Source organism: Phyllobates terribilis, unplaced genomic scaffold, assembly GCF_046119375.1.
Source record: "Phyllobates terribilis strain yellow unplaced genomic scaffold, ASM4611937v1 Scaffold_2__4_contigs__length_985480577, whole genome shotgun sequence".
Classification (NCBI taxonomy): Eukaryota; Metazoa; Chordata; class Amphibia; order Anura; family Dendrobatidae; genus Phyllobates; species Phyllobates terribilis.
In genome coordinates, this window is record NW_027362762.1 from 211,938,853 (window position 1) to 211,957,437 (window position 18,585).

General features: G+C 51.8%; 1 protein-coding gene across 1 annotated transcript in view; it reads right to left on the reverse strand.

Moving 5' to 3' along the window:
- LRRC63 (leucine rich repeat containing 63) overlaps nt 1-15,953 on the reverse strand; it is a 118,218-nt gene extending 102,265 nt beyond the window's left edge. Inside the window, exon 1 of the mRNA XM_073670283.1 lies at nt 15,822-15,953. The gene's annotated coding sequence lies outside the window, so the exon portion shown is untranslated. The remainder of the gene's footprint in view (nt 1-15,821) is intronic.
- Between the last annotated feature and the right edge of the window lie 2,632 nt (nt 15,954-18,585).

The window sequence follows — 18,585 nt, forward strand, 5'->3', positions numbered from 1 at the left end:
CACCGCACCTGCGGTTTTGCTCTGCTTGTTCACCGCACCTGCGATTTTGCTCTGCTCTACTTGTTCACCGCATCTGCGGTTTTGCTCAGCTCTGCTTGTTCACCGCATCTGCGGGTTTTGCTTTGCTCTGCTTGTTTACCGCACCTGCGGTTTTGCTCTGCTCTGCTTGTTCACCGCATCTGCGGGTTTTGCTTTGCTCTGCTTGTTCACCGCACCTGCGGTTTTGCTCTGCTCTGCTTGTTCACTGCATCTGCGGGTTTTGCTCTGCTTTGCTTGTTCACCGCATCTGCGGGTTTTGCTCTGCTTTGCTTGTTCACCGTATCTGCGGGTTTTGCTTTGCTCTGCTTGTTTACCGCACCTGCGGGTTTTGCTCTGCTCCGCTTGTCTACCGCACTTGCGGGTTTTGCTTTGCTCTGCTTGTCTACCGCACCTGCGGGGTTTGCTCTGCTCTGCTTGTCTACCGCATCTGCAGCTCCGTTCCTGTATCCCAGTCTGTACTGGTCCCTATCCTGCCTACGTTCCTACCTGCCAGTACCCGCCTGTCTGCATGTCAGCCGTGCCTGCCTGTGCCCACCTGTCTGCATGACAGCCGTGCCTGCCAGTGCCCATCTGTCTGCATACCAGCTGTGCCTGTCAATATCCACCTGTCTGCATACCAGCTGTGCCTGTCAATATCCACCTGTCTGCATACCAGCCGTGCCTGCCAGTACCCACCTGTCAATATGCCAGTCTAACCTGCCTGTTCCTGCATTTCCCGGTGTGGGTCAACAGCTGTGACCGGGGTCTGACCTGGAGTAGCACCTGGTCCCTCTGCTCGGTTCCTCCCTGGTTCACGGAGTCGACTGAGCCGCCGTGCGACCTTGGTCGGACCGGGTTGATACTTAGTTACGCCCCTCCAGGCACTCCTCGGTTCATGGTCCAGTGGGATCTCTAATCACGCTCACGCCAGTCAGTCCGGGCGCGAGCGTAACAGTTTGCTCAGGCCATGGTCCCCGTTGAGCCCCACGGCCCTTCGCTCTCGGAGACATTTGAATTCTTGTCTGGCGAATACGTGCACCAAGGAAAAATTTTTTCTCAAGCTGAGGTCCAGGCGATTTACGCACCAGCCCAAATGGAGCTATCAGCACTCGTTCCTGCGGATCCACCACGTTACTATGGGGATCCAAAACAAAGCCGTGCGTTTGTGGAGCAATGTATGCTGCATTTCAAATTCTATGCTCACTATTTTCCCACTGATCGGGTGAAAGTAGCATTCATGATGTCCTACTTAACGGGTGATGCCTTGAATTGGATCACCCCCCTATGGGAAGCATGGGATCCTATCGTCTCTGACCTGCAGGCCTTCCTGGTGGCCTTTCTAATGGTCTTCGACGACCCTAACCCTGAGGCTTCTGCTAAAGCTTCCCTTCCCAGTAACCTGGAGCAGCCCTGATGGGTAATGTGTGTAGGTAGCCTACCAGTTCTCCAGCTGAAGAGACTGTTGCCCACACAGAATCAACACAGGATGACAATGCTCTACAGAATACTTCCCTTCCCAACCTCAAGAGGCAGTCCAGACGTGTAAGGCGTAGAGGTAAACCGTCACGCCAGGTTCTGTCCTCCCAAAGACCTTCTGTTCCCCAGCCTGTAGAGGCAGATTTCCGCACAGAATCCATGAAGGATGACTATGTTCGTCAGGCAAAGCAGAGGCCAGAACTCAGTCACAAAATCGGATTGCGGTCCCGCTGCGGTTGTTTGGGACCCCCTGACGGTCTTTGTCCAGCGAAGGTTGGAGAATCCCAAGACATTAGGCCTGTGGGAGAGGCTGCCCTTGGCATTAGTGTTTCCTCTCCACAGATGACCGTGACTGTCTCCGTGGCAAGTGAAGGCCTCGGATTAACCGGAAGTTTCGGGCTTAAAGCCTTGAAGAGTCGGTGTTTGATTCCCGTCCGACAACTCCAGAAGCCGGTTTGGGCATTGTCAGTGGAAGGACGAGCCCTTCTCAGAAACAGTCAAAATATGTCTGTACAAATTAAGCTCCAGATTGAAGCATTACACACGAAGAAGTTCACATTCCAGGTGCTGTCTGGTTTACCCTCAGGTCATCCAGAGCCGAGAGATCTAGTGCCCGCTCAGGTCTGGAGATCCTGCATGGTGTTTCCTGGGGACTGCTGAGGTGCAAGGGGTGTCCAGTCCCCATATCTTCAGGACAGTCAGCAGTTTCTTCTTCATCTTCACCAGATCTGCTAGTCGCTGACTCGCTGTGTGCTGAAGTCTCCGAAGGAAGGGAAGCGGAGGCATTGTTCCTACACGGTCTCGATGATTCTACCAATGATCTGGCTTTAGGCACCGCCCCGCCTCGCAGACGTGTCATCTCAGAAACCAGACTGAAGTTGGTCCCTAAGCAAGGATTCTCCATCTCTAACAAATCTGGTAATAAGTCCATCAAGGCAGTGGCTACCTTCAAGTCTCTGCACCCCTCCAACCAGGCGGAGGACCTCCAGTTGCCTCCTGAATCCTCTGGGGTGCTTTCTCATAACAAATGGAAAGAGACTTTTCTGCACCCTGTACCTGGTACTTGGCCCACTTCATCCAGTAAGCTTGGCAAAGTGTACATCAAAGCGGATGTTACTCCCGAGTCTCTGCACCCCTCCTACCCAGTGGATGACCTCCAGTTGCCTCCTGAATCCTCCGGGGTACTACCTGATAACAAATGGAAAGAGACTTTTCTGCACCCTGAACCTGGTACTTCGCCCACTTCATCCAGTAAGCTTGGCAAAGTGTACATCAAGGCGGTGGTTACCCCCGAGTCTCTGCACCCCTCCAACCCGGTGGAGGACCTACAGTTGCCTCCTGAATCCTTTGGGGTACTACCTGATAACAAATGGAGAGAGACTTTTCTGCACCCTGTACCTGGTACTTTGCCCATTTCATCCAGTAAGCTTGGCAAAGTGTACATCAAAGCGGATGTTACTCCCGAGTCTCTGCACCCCTCCTACCCAGTGGATGACCTCCAGTTGCCTCCTGAATCCTCCGGGGTACTACCTGATAACAAATGGAAAGAGACTTTTCTGCACCCTGAACCTGGTACTTCGCCCACTTCATCCAGTAAGCTTGGCAAAGTGTACATCAAGGCGGTGGTTACTCCCGAGTCTCTGCACCCCTCCTACCCGGTGGAGGATCTCCAGTTGTCCCGTGAATTCTTTGGGGTGCTACCCGATATTAACAAATGGAGAGAGACTTTCCTGTGTCCTGTCCCTGGTACTTCACTCACTTCATCTGTTGCTGAGGATGGCTCGATGGGAGGAAGCATCCTAGTCACCAAGATGGTGAGACTAGTTTCGCTCCCTCTAGTGGACAGAAGAGGTAATTTTCTTGAAGAGAAGGATCGGCCTCCAAATTCTCTGCAGAAAATCCTTGCTGGCTTGAAGAAGAGGGGGCGTAAAGGGGGGGGGGGGTACTGTAACATCCCTGGCGGCGTGCTTGCATGGCTTACCACCTCTCACCATGCAAGACCGCAATCTTACCTATCAGGCCAGGCTGCACAGTTTGCTTCAGTACCTGCTGTTTGTGTGTTTCTTGTCTGCTGGCTTAGGGTGGCGGCGCTGTTACTTCTTGATTCTTAAAGCTACAGTGTGCGCAGTCCTAATGCGTCCCCAGCCAATTGCTGTGAGTCACTGGATACTTAAACCCCCTCCACCCAGTAGGAGGGGCCAGAGCAACACTTTCCATCTGTGTGTTTCTTACAACTGAGTTGCCAGGTCCTGTCCTGTATCTAGTCTGTTTCTGCCACCCTGGGGGCTGTATACCCAGGCCTGTTACCTGTACCTGTGACTTCTAGTCAGTTTCCGCCACTCTGGGGGCTGAGTTCCCAGGCTCATTCCTGTATCTTGTTCCTGGTTCAGATCTTGTCTGAACAGTGTCCTAGTTCGTTACCTGTTTGTCTCTATGTCTGTACCTTCCCCTTTTCCTGCAGTATCTGAACCTGCACCTAACTCCAACTCGTTGTCTCTGTACATCTGTTTGTGAGTTTTGTGTCCACTCGCTACTTCATTGCAAGTACCTTGTGTGTATCTGGTTCTGCTCGTTCTGTTTCCCTGCCTCTGTATCTAACTCCTGTGTTCCAGCTATCTTCTTGTGTTTTCCAGTCTGTTCCATGTGAACAGAGCCCTGTCCTATCTACCGCATCTGCGGGTTTTGCTTTGCTCTGCTTGTTCACCGCACCTGCGGTTTTGCTCTGCTCTGCTTGTTCACCGCACCTGCGATTTTGCTCTGCTCTGCTTGTTCACCACATCTGCGGGTTTTGCTCTGCTTTGCTTGTTCACCGCATCTGCGGTTTTGCTCTGCTCTGCTTGTTCACCGCATCTGCGAGTTTTGCTCTGCACTGCTTGGTTACCGCACCTGCGGCTTTGCTCTGCTCTGCTTGTTCACCGCACCTGCGGGTTTTGCTCTGCTCCGCTTGTCTACCGCACTTGCAGTTTTGCATTGCCCTGCTTGTCTACCGAACCTGCGGGTTTTGCTCTGCTCTGCTTGTCTACCGCACCTGCGGCTCCGTTCTTGTATCCCAGTCTCTACTGGTCCCTATCCTGCCTACGTTCCTACCTGCCAGTACCCGCCTGTCTACATGTCAGCCGTGCCTGCCTGTGCCCACCTGTCTGCATGCCAGCCGTGCCTGCCAGTACCCACCTGTCAATATGCCAGTCTAACCTGCCTGTTCCCGCATTCCCCGGTGTGGGTCAACAGCTGTGACCGGGGTCTGACCTGGAGTAGCACCTGGTCCCTCAGCTCGATTCCTCCCTGGTTCACGGAGTCGACTGAGCCGCCATGCGACCTTGGTCGGACCGGGTTAATACTTAGTTACGCCCCTCCAGGCACTCATCGGTTCATGGTCCAGTGGGATCACTAATCACGCTCACGCCAGTCAGTCCGGGCGCGAGTGTAACACTGTGGAAGAAAACATTGTGGAAGAAGGCTTTCCTGACTGTCTTTGAGAGGGTGGCAAACAAAGAGAAACTGCCCCCTGACAAAAGGCAGAGATCCTCGCTCCGTGCCTTACTGGGGTACAGCAGAAAGCGTACTATGATCTTGTTGTGCAGGATGCCAAGGAGTATGGCAAGCTGACGGTGGAGATTATAGCTTGTTTGAGCATCACCTTGGCAGTCAGGGCACAATGGGCATACCTCTGGTGCTACCAAAGGGACAAGTCTCCCAGGTCCCAAATGTTTGTCTCAAATGTTGGACTTGGTACAAAAATTGCTGCAGCCTGAGACCTGCTCTCTGGCACAGATGGTGGAAAGAGTGGTGGTAGCATGATGTATCCACTCCCTACCTAAATCTCAGCATACCTGGATTGCCCAAGGAGATCTGTGGCACCCCAGGGTTCTGGTTACCACAGTAATAGCAATATTACGTCTGTGAGCAGGTGGGAGGTCTCCTGGTCAGGAACCCTAAGCATGCCACACCTCCTGCCCAGTCCTGGGAGGGGAAGAACTTCCCCTATATAAACTGGGTCTGAGGTGGGGTTAAAAAAAAAAAAGAAGAGAAGAAGAGGAGTCCCAGACAGAGACACAGTCTGGTCGGGAGTGGAGCAGATGCAGGGAGAGCAAGATCAGGAGCTCTGTGGGAGCAGTGATAAAAGGGGTCCAGGACTGGAAGCTGTAGAGCTCGTCCTGACTGAAGAGATCTCACCGGACATGGAGTCCGAGGCTGTGGGGACTGTTCCATACCCAGCAGCAGAAACCGTCCGGCAGGGGATTTCAGGTCCTCTGGCCAAGAAACCCGAAGGCACGGTCACACGCAAGGGACCAGCACCGCCGTCGTGGAGCGGAGGCTACCAGAAGGCCCCGAGTCACCGGCCATACGGGTGAGCATCACACGGTACACTCAGGGACGTGGGCTACTTTTACCCGCTTCTAGCAAGGTAGCCAGGAAGAGTACAATTAGTTGGGGAGGCCTACAACTCCGCCTGGCCGGGGGAGATCCTATCTGCTCACGGACTGACCAGGCCCCGATCGCTAGCCAGTACTCCCGGGAGGGTCTACCTTTGCCACCAGTAAAGACCCTGAACTACACCGCACCGTCTCTGAGTGGTTCCTGGTGCCTGCGTGCAATTCTGCTATCCCCATCATCCACGTCTGCTGCCCTGAGGCCATACCCCTCCCGTTGGGGGTTATACTACCCACGCTGCACAACTGTACCACCGGCCTCAGCGGTCTGCCCTGCAGCGGCGGCTTCATAACCGCATTCAACGGGTGGTGTAGTCGAACACTATAACATCTTCTGCTAAATTCCGCCACTTAGTTTGACACCCTGGGCACGGACCGGGTCACCGCCACGAGGACTACTAACCCCGACAGATCCGGCTCCGGGTATTCCCCGCGTGCGCAACGCTACACAACACAGGCCCAGGGGGCGCGTCAACTTTGGCGTAGTCGGTAGGATCTCGTGCCCGCAACCACCGGGTACTGCGTGCCTGAAAAAGACTGTTAAACTTACCTGTGGTGAAGATTCCCGCCATCCGACGCCATCTTTTGCCTTCTTCCCGCCAACCGTGGAGTTTTCCCGCCATCCGACGCCATCTTTTGCCTTCTTCCCGCCATCCGTGGAGTTTTCCCGCCATTGGACGCCATCTCGAGGACGCCGCGCGAGAAGAAGAGGGGCGTGGACTCCGAAAGCGCGCGAGAACTGAAGCCCCGCCTCACGTCCGGACGTTGCGTAAGGTCCTGGAAGGAGCCCAGCAGACGCCGACGTCACAGGAGCGCGACGGAAGGTCCTCAACCCTGACGATCCACTGCGGAGCCGCGGCCTACGGAAGAGGATCATCGCAAGGTAGGCCACGGTCCACTAGGGGGGAGGAGGATGTCGGATACGGAGGAGAGCTTCACTGCTACAGCCACCGCCAGCACCACCGCTGCTGCGGTCATGCCTTTCACCATGCCCTACATCCCGGGGGCAGCCTGGCTACCCCAGTACTCAGGGGAGTCCCATACCCTAAATGACTTCAGAGAAAGGCTGGATAGCCTCTTCCAGGTGAACCCCCTCACAGAAGAGCAAAAAGTGAGCATCCTGGTGGCTCAATTAACAGGGGCAGCCCAAAGGGAGGTAAAGTCCTGGCCACTTGGGAGGAGGAGGACTGTCGCAGAGATACTAGCCCGGCTGAAGGACACCTTTGATACCCGTACCTCAGCCGAGATCAAGCTTAGATTCTACGGGTGCAAGCAGCGAGCACATGAGAATATAAGGGACTATGCACTAAACCTACAAGAGGCCCTGAGAGCCATTAAGCAGGCCGACCCTGACGGCGTGGGAAACGAAGACAAGTTGTTGACTGAACAATATATAGAGGGTCTACATTGCAATGCCCACCGAACCCAGTTGCGAGCAATGGCCTTACAGGACCCTCATCTGGACTTTGCACAGTTCAAGGACAGAGCCATCCGGGTGCTCCGAGAACCGGCACCAGGTGGCGCTGTGACCCACAAACGCCCTGCTACCATTTACCACCAGGAGATGGCGCCCTTGTCGGCAGGGCCTGTGGGAGCTGATGCGCAGGCTTTAAACAATGACCCGGCTACAGACCTGCACCGTCAGGTACAAGAGCTAACTAGAAGCGTTGCCGCGCTAACCCGAACTGTGCAGTCTTTACAGGTTTCTACTCCAGGGAAGATCCAGCTGGCATCCGGACCAGAGGATATCCCGTGGCGCCGACCAAGGAGGACCCCACCGGCCAGAGGAAGACCCAGCGACCGATACAACGAGGACGGACAACCCATCTGCCGCCGCTGCAATCAACCCGGACATATGGCAAGGTACTGGCACAACCTGGGGTAGAGGGCCAACCCCTAGGAATAAGATCACCAGGCCCATCGAACTGGCGTGACAAATACGTGGGAGGACGTCCAGTCTTGCCTGTAGTACTGGATGGCATTCCTATGAGTGCCCTACTTGACACCAGGTCACAGGTCACCACCATCCCGTACGTGCTCTTCAAGCAGTACTGGAATGACTCGGATATAACCCGCTACCCAGACGACGACTTGAGTATCATCGCCAGCAATGGTCAGCCCGTGCCACAGATCGGATTTAAAGAGATGACCATTAAAATCGGTAAAGTCGAACTGGCAGCACAGGGACTGATCATTGTAGACATTGACAAGCGCGAGAGTCACCCAAAGATAACTCTAGGAACTAATGTGATTGAAAATTGTCTTGCAGAGGTGATTCTCATTTTACAGCAGGTTGCCAAGAACGCCAGCTCCGGCCAGCAGCGAGTGCTCCAAAAAGAGATCCGGGCACTGATGCGACGGCAACAGGTGGAACTCTCCGGTGGTGAGATTGGTAGCGTGAGAATGTGTGACCCTTTCCCTATTGCCATGCCCCCGAAAAGTGAAATGATGATTTGGTGCCGGGCAGCTATTGGTCTGAGAGGTAGAGATTACCAGGCAATGGTAGAACCAGTCTACTCAGATAGTAGGCCCACCATTTTGACGGCACGGGGGGTAGTTGATGTACGCCATGGGAGGGTGCCCGTTCGCATAATAAATATCGGGAAGAGGGAAGTGTACCTGCCCCGGTATGCTACGCTAGCCAAATTGTATACCATCAACCAAAATTCTGTACAGTCCGTGGAACCCTTGCCTCCATCTCATCCAGAGGAAGGTAACGGCTCTAAGCAACAAATGGAGGACTGGTGTCAGCAACTGCATTTGGGTACTGACTCCACACCTGCTCACCAAAAGCAGGGAGTCTACCGGGTGATCCAGGAATACGAGAGAGTGTTCAGTAAACACCCGCTGGACTTCGGGCGAGTAAAGGGAGTGGAACATCACATCCCCACGGGAGACCATCCTCCCATAAAAGAGAGGTATCGGCCCGTACCCCCTGCACACTACCAACATGCCAAGGGGATGCTTAGAGACATGAAGGAGGCTGGGGTAATCAGGGATAGCTGTAGCCCCTGGGCAGCTCCACTAGTCTTGGTTAAAAAAAAAGACAACACCATGAGAATGTGTGTAGATTACCGGAAAATCAACCGTATCACACACAAAGATGCGTACCCCTTACCAAGGATAGAGGAGTCTTTGGCTGCTTTAAAATCTGCTAACTTCTTCTCCACTTTGGATCTCACTAGCGGGTACTGGCAGGTTCCTGTCGCAGAGGCGGACCGGGAGAAGACCGCATTCACTACCCCGATGGGACTTAGCGAGTTTACCTGCATGCCGTTCGGACTCTGCAACGCACCAGGAACCTTCCAACGATTGATGGAATGCTGTCTGGGACACCGGAACTTTGAGACGGTCCTGCTGTACCTGGACGATGTTATAGTTTATTCCAAAACCTACGAGGACCACCTGAAACACCTGGCGGAAGTGTTCGAAGCCCTGGCAAACTACGGTCTGAAGGTGAAACCGTCGAAGTGTCACCTGCTAAAACCAAAAGTGCAGTACCTGGGACACGTGGTGAGTGCTGACGGAGTGGCTCCTGACCCTGATAAGATCACCGCGATTAAGGAATGGCCAAGACCCTCCAGCGTAAAGGAAGTGCGGCAGTTCCTCGGGTTGGTAGGCTACTACCGAATATTCATTCCCGGTTTCACCAAAAAGGCAGCTCCTATGCAGGACCTCCTGATAGGCCAGTCCAGGAAGGTCAAGAACCAGAAGCCGCCCTTCAGATGGGAGAAGCTGGAAGAAGAGTCCTTCCGCCAGCTGAAGATGGCCCTCACGGGGGATGAAATCCTGGCGTACCCTGATTACAGCCAGCCCTTTATCCTCTACACCGACGCAAGTAACATCGGGCTAGGAGCCGTACTGTCCCAGATCCAGCAGGGGAGAGAACGGGTAATTGCTTACGCCAGCCGAAAACTGCGATCCACCGAAAGAAACCCTGAGAATTACAGCTCATTCAAGCTAGTGTTCCTGGCGGTAGTGTGGGCAGTCACCGAACGTTTTAAGCACTACCTCGCCTCTTCGCGGTTCACCGTGTACACGGATAACAACCCGTTGACACACCTGGACACTGCAAGACTCGGTGCCCTGGAGCAGAGATGGATGGCCCGCCTGTCCAACTATGAGTTCACGATCAAATACCGGGCAGGACGCTCCAATACCAACGCGGATGCCTTGTCCAGAATGCCAAACCTACCGGACGTAGGGGAAGATCCAGAGGAACTGGAAGAAGTTGAACTCCCCTCGTTTCACCGTCATGGGACTACCCAGTATTCCCACCGTGTAAGGGGTAAGCAATCCGCTACGTTCAACCCCTTACCTCATTACAACTGGGCGGAAACACAAGACAGTGACCCCGCCGTCCGACTAGTGAAGGAGATGCTGACTCGGCCAGATGCCCGCCTTGACCCAGACGCTCCGGAGGAGACCAAGCAACTGTGGGCTGAGAAGAGTCGACTGTTTCTTTACAAGGGGAAGTTGTGCCGCAGAATGGTTAACTCCCGGACGCATGAACTGATCTGGCAAGTAGTGGTGCCAAGAAGAGACGCGGCTATGGTACTGGAGGCATACCACGACGGAGCTGGGCACTTCGGATGGAAGAAGCTGGAGTTCCTGCTGCGCGGGCGGTTCCACTGGGTAGGCATGAGAGGGACCATCGAGAGGTGGTGCAGAGACTGTGGCCCATGCAACCTAAGAAGGAAGGACCGTGCCAGCCAGAAGACTCCCCTGCAGTCCATCGTCACCAGGCAGCCGTTGGAACTGGTAGCCTTGGACCATGTAAAATTGACCCCCAGCAGAAGTGGCTACGTCTATGCGTTAACCATCGTGGATCACTACTCCCGGTTCTTGGTTGTAGTCCCCGTCAAGGACTTAACGACTCAAACAGCAGCTAGAGCCTTCCAGCAGCACTTCTGTCGTCCACACGGATACCCAGAGCAGGTGCTGACGGACCAAGGACCTGCCTTTGAAGCGGAAGTCTTCCAGGAGTTCTGCACTCTGTATGGCTGCCGGAAGATAAGAACAACACCCTATCATCCGCAAACCAATGGACTTTGCGAGAAGATGAACCAGGTGGTGATAGACCTTCTGAAAACATTGCCCCTGGAAGAACGCAGTCTGTGGCCTGAGAAACTGCCTGATCTGGTGGACCTATACAACCACATCCCTGTAGGTTCTACCAACTGTACTCCGGCTTACCTAATGAGAGCAAGACCTGGTAAGCTGCCTGTTGATCTGGATATGGGAGTCCTGACACCCGAGGACACTTCACCAGAAGCAGACTGGGACACAGAGAGGCAGCAGCAGTACCGGAAAGTACAGGAGAGCGTTGAGCGAAGTCTCCGTCAAGCAAGAGAAAGACAGGAGAAGACTTACAACCAGTGTGCTCCCGCTGTTCCCCTGGTACCTGGAGAGCAGGTCTTGAAGAGGAAAAGACGGCTCCACAAGTTGGACGACCAGTGGGAGAAGGACCCGTACACCGTACTGCCATCAAGCCATGAAAACCCAAAAATCTGCACAATCAGTAAGGATGGAGGAGAAACCACAGCCATTGTCTCCCGAGATCACCTGAAGAAGTGTCCCGAGCAGCTACGAAACCCTGAAGAAGATCAAGAAAACCCTCGACCCGCAGAGGAAAGGGAAGAGATGGTCAGTACTGTACTCGGAGACTTCCCTCGGTCTTGGACACAGGTAAATGGCGCTGTTGTGGTACCCGTCCTCACCTTCCTCCAGCCAGCATCCCAAGTGCCTACGGAAAAACAGGTAGAGCTGGAAGAGCAGCCGGTCCAGGAGGCAGAAGACCCCACACAAGCAGACCAGGAGAATCGACCCTCTGCTTATAGTGAGCCTGCCATGCCCCTAGTGAGCCAAAGAGTCCGTAGACAGCTGCCCAGCTTACCTTTGACAGCTCCTACACCCTGTAGCTCAGGACCGGTCAGTAAGCTCCGTAGGTCTACTAGGGCCAATAGAGGCCAGTTGCCCGTACGTTGGAGGATCTAAAGTGTTCAGACTGTCTTATTGGTATTTACCTGTTTACTGTTGCTTGTAAATAATTATGTTTTTCCAGTTATTTTATAGGTGTCTTTTGTGGATTAACCGGAACCCTGTTGTATATATGTTTGGAGCGTAACCCAGGAACGGACTATAGACTGTTAAAGACTCGGGGCAGGACAGACCCCTACCTGGTTACGGCTCCCCGTTCTTTGGTGAAATGGACACCCTTTTTGCTTCAAAAATTGCACCCGGTTGCGGACACTCCGTGACCACCCTAACGTGTTTTTCCTTATTGTATTGTTCCTGTTTATACCCTGTTATGTTTTCAAAAATATGTTTAGTCCCGGAGTACTAAATTTTACTAGGGGGGAATGTGGCACCCCAGGGTTCTGGTTACCACAGTAATAGCAATATTACGTCTGTGAGCAGGTGGGAGGTCTCCTGGTCAGGAACCCTAAGCATGCCACACCTCCTGCCCAGTCCTGGGAGGGGAAGAACTTCCCCTATATAAACTGGGGCTGAGGTGGGGTTAAAAAAAAAAAAGAAGAGAAGAAGAGGAGTCCCAGACAGAGACACAGTCTGGTCGGGAGTGGAGCAGATGCAGGGAGAGCAAGATCAGGAGCTCTGTGGGAGCAGTGATAAAAGGGGTCCAGGACTGGAAGCTGTAGAGCTCGTCCTGACTGAAGAGATCTCACCGGACACGGAGTCCGAGGCTGTGGGGACTGTTCCATACCCAGCAGCAGAAACCGTCCGGCAGGGGATTTCAGGTCCTCTGGCCAAGAAACCCGAAGGCACGGTCACACGCAAGGGACCAGCACCGCCGTCGTGGAGCGGAGGCTACCAGAAGGCCCCGAGTCACCGGCCATACGGGTGAGCACCACACGGTACACTCAGGGACGTGGGCTACTTTTACCCGCTTCTAGCAAGGTAGCCAGGAAGAGTACAATTAGTTGGGGAGGCCTACAACTCCGCCTGGCCGGGGGAGATCCTATCTGCTCACGGACTGACCAGGCCCCGATCGCTAGCCAGTACTCCCGGGAGGGTCTACCTTTGCCACCAGTAAAGACCCTGAACTACACCGCACCGTCTCTGAGTGGTTCCTGGTGCCTGCGTGCAATTCTGCTATCCCCATCATCCACGTCTGCTGCCCTGAGGCCATACCCCTCCCGTTGGGGGTTATACTACCCACGCTGCACAACTGTACCACCGGCCTCAGCGGTCTGCCCTGCAGCGGCGGCTTCATAACCGCATTCAACGGGTGGCGTAGTCGAACACTATAACATCTTCTGCTAAATTCCGCCACTTAGTTTGACACCCTGGGCACGGACCGGGTCACCGCCACGAGGACTACTAACCCCGACAGATCCGGCTCCGGGTATTCCCTGCGTGCGCAACGCTACACAACACAGGCCCAGGGGGCGCGTCAGATCCACAGAATGCAGATGACCTTGTGAGCCTTGTGGAAATATATTTGGCTGAGGAGAACTCCCTGAGCAGTCAAGTAGGTCACCTTTCTGGGATCCGCAAAAGAAGGGGCCCAAGACCACATCTGAGGAGCATCCAAGGACCCAGGAGGGTCAGAGCCGGGTTCAAGGGGTACATCTCGTACCATTGTCTGTTGGAGGTGTCATGCCCCCAGTCATATAATGTCATGCTAGGTATGGGAAGAACCCAGCGTATGACGACGGGAAAAGGGGGTAAGCTCAACATCTAGGGAATGGGGGAGTGGAGACCCCTAAGCAGATCTAACAACACCCTGACTCCCCTATCATCCCTAAATAGGTTGTCTCTGTTATAGTGGAGCATCGACTGTAAAACACAGCAGGCTCCTGCACATCTACTGTGCGCACACCATAACTGGGATGTACAATTATGGTAGTTTACGTCAAAGGGCTTCTTTGGTTAAAACACACCGATCCATGGGATCTACAGGATAGGTGATAATGTATTGATCATTTGAGTCCGACCATTGGAAACTGCACCGATCGGAAGAATGGGGAACTTTTATCCCTGACATGACACTTTTATCCCCATTTTAAAATGGAGAGGCAGGTGGGATGTCTGACCGCAGCTCCATTCATTCTCTTTGGGGTTTCCAGAAGAAAAGAAGCGCAGCACTCGCAGCCATTGAGTGAATGAATGGATCAGTAGTCAAGTCGCACATGCCACACCAGTCTAATGGAGGTAAAAGCTCCACATTCTGCCGATCAGTGCGGGTCCCAGCAGTCAGAACCCCACCAATCAATAATTTATCACTTATCCTGTGGAGAGGTGATTACTTGTTTTCACCGGATAACCCCTGTAAGTGCATCTTGTTCCAAGCATTTAATCACTAATGGAAATAAAGAATCTTCTCCTAATTAATATCAGAGAGAACAAATGACCGCCAATCGCAACACAATCCACTATACCAAGACCAATAATACCACATTCAAGGGAGAAATACCGCCACACCAGGACTGGACTACATATTACCACCATATAGTGACAGAATAATACCACATACTGTACAAAGGAGAAATACCGCCACACCATGACCAGAACACAGAGTGATTGAATAATACTACATATAAGGGAGAAATACCACCACACCATGACTGGCCTACATATAACCAACACATAGTGACTGAATAATACCACATATTGCACAAGGGAGAAATACAGCCACACCATGACAGGGCCACATATTACTACCACAAAGTGACCAAATAATACCACATACAAGGGACAAACACCATCACACCATGACCAGATCACATGATGACCGAATAATACCACATACAGGGATAAATACCGCCACACCATGACCGGACCACATATTACAACACAGTGACCGAATATTACAATGCTGTTCATTAATAAAAACCACAATACTAACAACAGTGTTATTACCACCAGTTACATTATACACTTGAGCTCTCTATATAGTGTAAGTGTACAGGTAATACACAGATCACCAATGGCATTATACACAGAAGCTCTGTATATAGTGTATAGTGTACAGCTAATATAGTGATCACCAGTGACATTATACACAGGAGCTCTGTATATAGTGTATAGTGAACAAGTAATACAGGGATCACTGGTGACATTATACACAGGAGCTCTGTATATAGTGTCAGTGTAAAGGTAATACAGGGATTATCAGTGACATTATACACAGGAGCTCTTTATATAGTATATAGTGTAAGTGTACAGGTAACACACTGATTCACTGTAGCACCGGTGTACCTGCATGATCCCCATTCTCCTCTCCCCCTGGCTGGAATGCTGGCTTACTCACTGCCCCGACCCTCGGCCTGTGCCTCCTCCTGCTGCGGTCTCCCGGGATCTGCACATGCCTGGCATATCCACAGGCACTGCGCTTAGGGTGCGCGTTCTCCTGTTCTCTTAAAGAGACAGCGCATACCATCCTAAAGTGTCCCCAGCCAATGGCTGGAAGACACTTATTATGTAAGTCACCTCCACCTGTTGGGAGGTGTCAGAGCAAATTGTTCACTCTACTTGTTTGCATGCTTGCTAGTTCTCAGGTCCCCTGTTATGGTATACCAGTCTGTACCTGCCTTCATCTTCTGTGCCTTCCTGTTTACCAGCCGTACCTGTCAGCACCTGCAGTGCCTGCCTGTTTACCAGCCGTACCTGCCGTGCCTGCCTGTATACCAGCCATACCTGCCAGTACCTGCCGTGCCTGCCTGTATACCAGCCATGTCTGCCAGCACCTGCTGTTCCTATATACCTGCCGTACCTGTCTGTACCAGCCGAACCTTCCTATTCCGTATGTTCGAGGTCTGTCCTGGAGTAGCAGGGGCTCTAGCGAAGAGTCAGGTGTTCGCCTAGTCATGCCCTTTCAGGCTCTTCTCGGTCCATGACACACAGTGGTTTCACTACCACGTACGTTACACTTACCAGTGACATCTCTAGGGGAAGTCCTTCATCTTCGCTTTTCTTCTTCATCTAGCACAGACTGCCATCACTTCTTCCAGCCAGGACTCGTCTCTGCAGAAAACAACACACAGTTATCAATAGCTGATCGCTTCCAGAGCACATTCCCCACTTATTACTCGACTTATACACAATGCCAGATGAAGAAAAAAAGCGACATAGTGCCGCCCTGCACAGTAACAGAACCTCCCTTTTTTGCTCCCCCCATGGACTACAGTATTCTAAAAAGTAAATTATAATACAGCAAAAATAATGTCCCCTAATTGGTCCCTACAGTAATTACAGTACAGACCAAAAGTTTGGACACACCTTCTCATTTTAAGATTTTTCTGTATTTTCATGACTATGAAAATTGTACATTCACACTGAAGGCATCAAAACTATGAATTAACACATGTGGAATTATATACTTAACAAAAAGGTGTGAAATGACTGAAAATATGTCTTAGATTCTAGGTTCTTCAAAGTAGCCACCTTTTGCTTTGATGACTGCTTTGCACACTCTTGGCATTCTCTTGATGAGCTTCAAGAGGTGGTCACCGGAAATGGTTTTCACTTCACAGGTGTGCCCTGTCAGGTTTAATAAGTGGGATTTCTTGCCTTATAAATGGGGTTGGGACCATCAGTTGTGTTGTGCAGAAGTCTGGTGGATACACAGCTGATAGTCCTACTGAATAGACTGTTAGAATTTGTATTATGGCAAGAAAAAAGCAGCTAAGTAAATAAACACGAGTGGCCATCATTACTTTAAGAAATGAAGGTCAGTCAGTCCGAAAAATTGGGAAAACTTTGAAAGTGTCCCCAAGTGCAGTTGCAAAAAACATCAAGCGCTACAAAGAAAGGAAGACCAAGAGTCACCTCTGCTTTTGAGGATTAGTTTATTCGAGTTACCAGACTCAGAAATCGCAGGTTAACAGCAGCTCAGATTAGAGACCAGGTCAATGCCACACAGAGTTCTAGCAGCAGACACATCTCTACAACAACTGTTAAGAGGAGACTTTGTGCAGCAGGCCTTCATGGTAAAATAGCTGCTAGGAAACCACTGCTAAGGACAGGCAACAAGCAGAAGAGACTTGTTTGGGCTAAAGAACACAAGGAATGGACATTAGACCAGTGGAAATCTGTGCTTTGGTCTGATGAGTCCAAATTTGAGATCTTTGGTTCCAACCACCGTGTCTTTGTGCGACGCAGAAAAGGTGAACGGATCGACTCTACATGCCTGGTTCCCACCCTGAAGCATGGAGGAGGAGGTGTGATGGTGTGGGGGTGCTTTGCTGGTGACACTGTTGGGGATTTATTCAAAATTGAAGGTATACTGAACCAGCATGGCTACCACAGCATCTTGCAGTGGCATGCTATTCCATTAGGTTTGCGTTTAGTTGGACCATCATTTATTTTTCAATAGGACAATGACCCCAAACACACCTCCAGGCTGTGTAAGGGCTATTTGACCAAGAAGGAGAGTGATGGGGTGCTATGCCAGATGACCTGGCCTCCACAGTCACCAGACTTGAACGCAATCAAGATGGTTTGTTGTGAGCTGGACCGCAGAGTGAAGGCAAAAGGGCCAACAAGTGCTAAGCATCTCTGGGAACTCCTTCAAGATTGTTGGAAGACCATTTCCGGTGACTACCTCTTGAACCGATCAAGAGAATGCCAAAAGTGTGCAAAGCAGTCATCAAAGCAAAAGGGGTCTACTTTGAAGAACCTAGAATATAAGACATATTTTCAGTTGTTTCACACTTTTTTGTTAATTATATAATTCCACATGTGTTAATTCATAGTTTTGATGCCTTCAGTGTGAATGTATAATTTTCATAGTCATGAAAATACAGAAAAATCTTTAAATGAAAAGGTGTGTCCAAACTTTTGGTCTGTACTGTATGTACCTACTTGCCACCATAAGCTATTAATGTATGTTCCTAATCTTGGCCTCCATACAGTAATTAAGTCCATTAACCTGGCCCCATTATTTAATTAATAATGTCCCCCATCCTGGGACCCTATGTTACCCCATTTTATGCCCTTATGTTCCCCATCCTGGCCCCCATGTCCACCATCCAAGGACCCAATATTCTCCTGTCTTGGGCCCCTATGTCCCTTGTCCTGGCCCCTATGTCCTTTGTCCTGGTCCCCATGTCTTGGCCCATTTTTCCCTTGTCCAGGCCCATTTGTCTCTGTTCCTGGCCCCATTGTCCCTTGTCCTGGCCAATATGTTCCTTGTCTTGACCAATATGTCCTATGTCCTGGCCCATTTATCCCTGGTCCTGGCCCATATTTCCCTTGTACTGGCCCCATGTCTCTTGTCCTGACCCCATGTTTCTTGTCCTGGCCAATATGTCCTTTGTCGTGGTTCATTTGTTTCTTGTCCTGGCCCATGTCCCTTGTCCTGGTCCCTATGTTCCTTGTCCAGACCCCATGTCCCTTGCCCTGTCCCCATGTCCCTTGTCCTGGTCCATATGTCCCTTGTACTGGGCCCATTTGTCCCTTATCCTGGCCCCATGTCCCTTGTCCTATCCCCATGCCCCTTGTTATGTCCCCATGTCCCTTGTCCTGGTCCATATGTCCCTTGTACTGGGCTCATTTGCCCCTTATCCTGGCCCCATGTCCCTTGTCATGGCCCATATGTCCCTTGTCCTGGCCCATATGTCCCTTGTCCTGCCCCATATGTCCCTTGTCCTGGCTCATATATTCTTTGTTCTGGGCCCATGTCCCTTGTCCTGGCCCC